The sequence below is a fragment of the Capsicum annuum genome, chromosome 5, assembly GCF_002878395.1.
Source record: "Capsicum annuum cultivar UCD-10X-F1 chromosome 5, UCD10Xv1.1, whole genome shotgun sequence".
NCBI lineage: Eukaryota > Viridiplantae > Streptophyta > Magnoliopsida > Solanales > Solanaceae > Capsicum > Capsicum annuum.
The window spans coordinates 18,302,982-18,309,106 of NC_061115.1; positions in this window are offsets into that span (position 1 = coordinate 18,302,982).

Here is a 6,125-nt window from a genome sequence, read left to right on the forward strand (position 1 = left end):
ATTCCAGATATCAAAAGTCAGTCAGCACTGAGTCCTCATCCTTCAATGATGATATGAGTAGTTATTTCATTATTTCAGTACTTAGTTTATTTCAGTAGTTGGAGTTAGTTAGGGGCATATCCCATCAACTCCTCATTCAGACATTTAGAGGATTTCCAGACTATCATGTTTAGACAATTTGTTTCAGTTGTTTTGGGTATTTCATACCCCATCCATGTGTTATGATTTATCAGTTATGTTATAGTTTTGAACCTTATGGCCTTATAACCTTTATTTCTGCATTTATACAGTATACAGGTACAGCTATCAGTCATAGATTAGCTTATGGTCCTGCGGGGTCATGAGCACCGTGTGGAGTTTCAGGTACCAAATTTGGGGTGTTATAAGTATTTAGCACCGAGTTGGTTATTTCATATGCCTAGAACTATGAGCCAATTATTAGATTATTCCCATTTCTATATGGATGACACATATAGATTTGATCACTTAGATTAGGTTATACTCTTTGGCAACAATATGACACCTCTCCCCAATGTGGGATTTTCCCATAAGGGAACTAGTCGTTTGACTACACAATAGCTCACATGATTTATGTTGGTTAAAAGAACCTCTCTAATTGTAAAAGTAAATAAATAGCGTTTTAGTGAATTTTCCTACAACTTAGAGAAAAGAGTAAAGAATAACAAAACAACTTTTAGAAACTAAGTGTAAAGGCTCCCCGTTTTATTCAAACATTTTTTTGTATTAGCCTTTAGCTACAGATTTCAGCTTTCACATTTCAAATATAAAAATGAGTCCTTTCTACACTTAGAAAGCATGATTTATGGACAAAACGCTAGTACAACTTTCAGAACTAAATGTTATGACTCACTATATTTATAAAGTATGATTTAAATACTCATGATTATGATTCTCAACTTTCAGGTGTTCCAGCTTATGTGACTCATCTACATTTAGCATCCATTGTTTTTACAAATTATGATGATGTCGAGAAATTGTTTTTACTTATGAATTCACCCCTATATACTCAGTAAATTCTCAAAGTGCTAATCCGCATACATGTCTATGTGCTACATTATCTCATAATGTAGGTTTAGGTGCTTGGTTCCAGCAACGTGAGTGATTTTGAGCATCTCTATGTGCATCCCGACAGTTGGTGAGTCCTCATAGTTCGGGGACTTAGTCATTCAGATTTTCAGTATATCAGTATACAAAATTCAGTATTTTTAGACTGTTTAAGTTAGTTGGGGGTTTTCCCAGTGACTCTCTAGCATTAGTAGTAGAGGCTTGTCAGATTGCTAGTTTTGATTCAGATTATTCTGTATTAATTGTTCAGACTATTGAGTCTTGTATTTTCTAGAGATTATATTCAGATATTCTCAGCTAGCTCAGATAGATTTCTTCATTTAGTATGATTTTATGTTTATATTCTTTTGTTATGAGACTCAGACTTAGTAGAAGGCAGATAGGGTTAGCTTAAGGATACTCATAGTCTTGAACACTATGTGACGTCTCGAGACCCATTTTTGAGGTGTTACATCCTCGTACAACTCGAGGTATGTAGACAACTCTAAATTAGAGTTCGTTCGAATTTTCATCAAAAATTATTTTTTGTCGAGCAAAATTGGCTACAGTTCAACATTTTCATTTAAAGACTTCTACATCATCCTCAAATGAAAAAGGGCAACTATTGATGCCCAATTTTTGCTCTCCGTGCTTAAAATTAACGTCTTTAGGGTTCCTGATCGTTAAAGGGCTCAAAATACATTTTTCACATATTTTTTACAATTGTTAATAAATTATTAATAATCAACCTTACTTTAGGATTTTATCAATTTATTGACATATTTTGATTTTCATAATTTATTAATAATTCTTTGTACGTTGAGATTTTTATCAGTTCATTATCATCTTTAAATTTTTTCACAATTATCTGCACACGTACATGATATGATGTCACATTTTTACAATATTTTCAAATTAATTACATATTAAATAATTTTACTATTTTTTACATTTTTTGTAATGACATATCAATACCTACATTTTTTATATTTATTACAACCCACAAATGCTGAGTCGAATTAATTATTTTTATATAGTATAACTCGATGTCTTGTCACATCTAACAATGATAACTCAATGACACCACCCTTTGGACAATAACTTTGTTTGTTGGTCAAAAGGATGAAAGTCCTTTGGTCAATATCCTAAGGACCAAAGAGTGTGCTATTATAAAAAAAAATGGCATCTTTTCATCTTTTGGGTAATAGGAAGTATTACTTTTTATTATAAATAAGTGGGGGCTAGTATTTCTTGAACACGAACAAACTGCACATATATTTTTCTCTCTCACGAATACACACCATACATATTTTTCTTTTCAAATACACAAAATACATTTAAGCAAACATCCACACACGCACAAAAATGGCCGTCGACCAATAACATTTCCGTTGACGCTAAAACTACCGATCACGCCTCTCCCCACTGATCTATCTTTTTCCCTCTCTCCTTAATACTCCCTCTTGCCACTGCCTAGCCCATGATGGGCCATATCTATCTAGCATTGCTCCGACGAAGTCGTAGAAGCAAAGACGGCGCCATCACTGCTCGAAACCTTTTCTTTTTCATCTCCAATTATTGTATTGGTTAACTGTTATTTCTCTCTATATCGCTCCTTTATATGTACATGAGTGTTGTTGTGATCTAATAGTGTTTCACTGTTTTGAATTGTTTGATATTTTTGGTTAACTCTGTGAATTCCGGTGAACCTTTGACATAGTTGTTGTACTGTTATTCTTGAGGTTGTTGTAGTTATTATTGTGGTCTGGCACTTTGATTTTTTGTTGATGTTGCACTTTTCGGTGACTAACATTGTCCTGATAATATGCTTTCTCCATCGTTCTTGTTGCTCATTTTTTGTACTATTTTCGACAATTTTGCCTGTTTACTTTATTGTTTGATACTACATTGGTAATCAACAAGAAACATCAAAACTTGACCAATGACATTATATTTTCATCGGATCCTTGAGTCCATCCTATTGTAAAAGACGGACTTTATTTTCTCAAATTTCTTATTTTATATCAAGGGTCGACACTTGTCCAATGACATTATCTCTCTGTTGGACAAAAGATGGATATTTGTTTTCTAAGTTTACTTATTTTACATTAAAATAAATACATGAACGATAAAGAAACTCCTGTCAGTTTTCAAGGCCTTCTCAAATAGAAGATGAATTTTATGTATACAAATACGTAATAAAAAATAAAAAATTTGGGCGATAACGAAATCCTTATAATATTATGACAACAAAAAAGTTTTACGATTCGTATCTTGGCAATACGATTTAGGATGGACGATTAATCAAGCAACAACTTCATTGTCATGGCATATCTAAAATCTAATCCGAGCCCGTCCATTAACAAAAAATTCTATTTTTACGTAGATTTGTAGACATGTATACACATACAGTACTTAATTTATTTATTTTGTTACTTACGTGCTTGTATAGGTTCTCAAGAATACTCGCCAAAAATAGTGTTTAAATCAAGTTTGAATTTACATTTATATTTTCACATTATTACAATTGCACAAATGTCAATATAGTAAAAACTTTACTTTTGGGTTGTCGGATGAGAACATTTTTACTTATAATATTAATTCATCACGTATTTAGGCAAAACTAGGCTATTAATATTTATGCAAGTAAATAAAATTAGTTAATTAATTCCCATGAATTTGCATAATAAATATTGTGTAATCTTTTCTTTTTCAAGTAAAAAACTTGCAAAATAGTTTTTCTTTCATCGTACACAAAAGATATTTTTTTATTAATATGCCACAAAATACTTTTCCTTTTCACATGTAATTTGTACATTTTTATACATACTCTTTACATATTTGCATAACAGTAAACCTTACTCATATACTTAATATACATATATTTTTCATATTATTATAAAAAGAATTATTTTTTTACCTCCTCCTTCTTTGATAAGTTTAGTCTAGTCGGGTATCATATTTGTGGATCCTGAAGGGTGCCTAACACCTTTTCTTCGGGATAATTTGAACCCTTACTTAGAGTCATAATTAGTTTTCATAGACTAAAACATTAATCATACGTATTAACAAATAAACAAGTTTCTGTATTTTCCTTAAAAATTAGGTGGCAACTCTGCAATATCACATTCTTGTTTAATAGGGATACATCATCTTGAAGATTTTCAATTTTAAGGAAACATGGATCTGACTCCATATTCTTGTTTATTTTAATCTTTCATTACTTAAGTATTATCATTTGTAATATCATCATACAGTTGGTTATTAACTCTATGATGATCATAGAATATTTAGTTCTTTCTTTTTCTTATTTTTTTACATGGATGTTAATTAGAAGTGGTTTTGCTATACCTCAATAGGATTAGTAAGAAAAGGCATATCCCCTTTTTCTTATATATATATATAGAGAGAGAGAGAGAGATTGATAGATAGATAGATAGATAGATAGATAGATAGATAGATATAGCCCTGCACATCTCGCCTAGTGGATTTGCTGGAAAAAACTACATCCACTATTGTTCAAGTGTTGTGGAGAATCCCTTCAAAACTTTAATTAGAAGGAGGTAGAGAAGAAACCTTAGAATCTTCTAGCCTATGCCTATCAAAATTTATGCCAAACTCATAGAATCACAAATGTATTTATAGATAGGCTAGGGACTCTTAGGCAAATAACTTTAACCTTAGGGACTTTCATAGTTATTTCTTACCACTAAAGAAATACCATAAATGCATAACACTGAGGAAAAGTAAATGACTAGTTTATAACTTTACTTGGAATACAAGGTAAATTTATTACGAAAATGTGTGGCTCATTAATATGTAATATTATACGTAATATTCTTAAATTCTCTCACTTGATCTACATAGTAAAATCAAACAATCCTTTATGAGTGAAAATAAGCAATATGGTCACACGCAGATTCACTCAGCTTAAGAGTTATACAATAATCACTTTATCAAGAATATATTAATCCAAGAATTATGGCAGGCATGCTATTTGTAACGCTTCGAGATCCCATCCCGAGACGTCACACGGTGCTTATGGACCCGAAGGGCCACAAGCTAACCCTTTACTGATATCTATACCTATGCACTGCTTCATATCTAAAATAAATACGAAAACTAGCCATAAAGGTCAACACATCTATAAGTTCTCAAAACTAAAAACTAAATACTAATACATCCGACTAAGAAACCTCTAAACTGTCTCAACTGTTGAGTTGATGGGATATGTCCCTAACTAACTCCGTCAACTGAAATAAACAAAGTCTGATACAATAATAGTAAACTGAGATTCATCCTTGAAAGAAGAGGACTCACTGCTACAGCTACTGCTGCTGACTGGGACTGAACTGCTGAGGGTAATATGAATCTCGTGCCTCTGAACCTATGGTGTCAAATAAAACTCCATAGCACAAATGCATCAGTACAGGAATGTACTGAGTATGCAGACGGGGTAAGGCTAAATACAAGGGCTCATGCATGCACAGCAACAAAACTGAATAATCATGAGAACACCGTACGAGAACACATACATGAATGCACAGACCATATTCACAATCATCACAACTCTAGAGACTGAAACTCGAATACTGCTTTACTGCTGACTGGACTCACTACTAACACTGAGATACTGAATCACTGAATTATCTGATATTGATAATTGAGGAGCTGGATGTACTTACATTAAGGACTAAATTCTGAGTGTATTGCTTTCGACTAACAGAATTGAAGATCAACCTCTCTAACGGATAATCAAGGAAGCTATTATCAATGATTAGATAATGATCATATCTAAAGCTGACAACAAATATACTCAATGGAATCTGAGACTGAAAATCGAGTCTGTCTGGCGGGATATCTTTGAATATGATAACAAATAACTATATATATGACCAAGCCTATCTGATGGATAGTCCATGAATATATGAAACTATATGAGTTTCTCATAAAGATAGATGACTGTATCTGACAGTCCTAATTTCTGAAGATTTATAGTGAAACTGAAATTGAAACTAAAATTCTGGGAAGTAGTTACTTAACTGACATGCCCCAACCTA